The sequence below is a fragment of the Pteropus vampyrus genome, unplaced genomic scaffold (genome assembly GCF_000151845.1).
Source record: "Pteropus vampyrus isolate Shadow unplaced genomic scaffold, Pvam_2.0 Scaffold885, whole genome shotgun sequence".
NCBI classification, from domain to species: Eukaryota; Metazoa; Chordata; class Mammalia; order Chiroptera; family Pteropodidae; genus Pteropus; species Pteropus vampyrus.
The window spans coordinates 14317-15508 of NW_011889666.1; the positions used below are offsets into that span (position 1 = coordinate 14317).

A 1192-nucleotide genomic window follows, 5' to 3' on the forward strand; every position below is an offset into this window, starting at 1 on the left:
AAAAAAAAAAAAAAAACCCGAGCACGACACCCACATGAAAGCAGGTGACCAAGGACGAAGATGCGCCTTCTCCGAGAGGAACGGAAAATGTGTTTGGGGCGTGGTGCATTTTAAGGGGAGCTGTCGCCATCCCCTGCTCGGGGGGCTGGTGGGGAGCCGACCCCTTACAGGAGAACCTGCGCCGGGAGGGGACTTCGAGATGGCACGCTGAGCCCCACGCACCCGCGGGACACCCGGCGTCCAGCCGCCCTACCTCCTCCGCTGTCCGAAATCCCGGGCTGCGGGCGTGGGGCTGGTGGCTTCGGCCTCGGGTAGATATCTGTAGGGAAATCGCACCGCGATTTTAGGGAAACGGAGTCCGCCCCACAAAGAACACCCACACACACGACGACGTAACGGCTTGGGTACGTCCGCCGGCCACGTCCGTTAAACTGCTTGTTCTGTTAAAAACGGGCTGCTGAGAAGCTGTGAATATAAAGCTTCATAAAAAAAGAAAAAAAAGAAAAAAAAAAAGACCAGACGTTCATCCTGGCGCCCAGACTCCCTCTCCCCCCGCCTGGTTCGTCCAGCAAGAGGCTCAGTGACCCCCTGAAATTCACAGTGAAGACGCGCGACTGTCCACATCAGGTCTCCGGGGTGACCGCAAAGGCGAGGACCGTGCCCCGCAGCCGGGCACAGCACCCGGGCAGACGCGTCGCACGTGTGGACGGCGTCTTATGCTTTTCCGTGACGCCGGGCGGGTCCTCAGCTTTCGCCACCAGGACCTCTGCCTGTCCCTCAAGCTCAGCACAGCTTCCGTCCCCAGGGCCTTCGCCCAGGACGTCCCTCTCGCCCGGACCCCGGCCCCGCTGCACACTCCTGGCGACCTGACAGCCTAGCTGTCACCTGCCGAACATCTCGTGCCTCTCGCATCCGGTCTCGTGACCTTTGTACCTAACGAAACGGCTGGAGTTAGGTGAGCAAGGCGAGCCCTTTACCCAGCGTCCGGGCCCCAGTGGCTGGACATGGCACGTGTTTCTGCAGAGACTTTACGTTCCATTGACCTGGCCCTTGGGACCTGGCAGGAGCCCGTCAGAGAATGAACGACTTTAATTCTCGGAAAATCCCAGGAATTCTATGCTCTAAGTTCTTCTTCAGGACGGGCACCTCGGCAAACAGAGTCTTCCAACGTGTTTAAGGTATGGAACTGGGG

General features: G+C 59.2%; 1 long non-coding RNA gene across 1 annotated transcript in view; it reads right to left on the reverse strand.

The window, feature by feature from the left end:
• The window catches only part of LOC105309843, a 6007-nt gene extending 5691 nt beyond the window's left edge, over positions 1-316 (reverse strand). The window contains exon 1 of the long non-coding RNA XR_897424.2: positions 254-316. This is a non-coding gene — a long non-coding RNA (uncharacterized LOC105309843). The remainder of the gene's footprint in view (positions 1-253) is intronic.
• Between the last annotated feature and the right edge of the window lie 876 nt (positions 317-1192).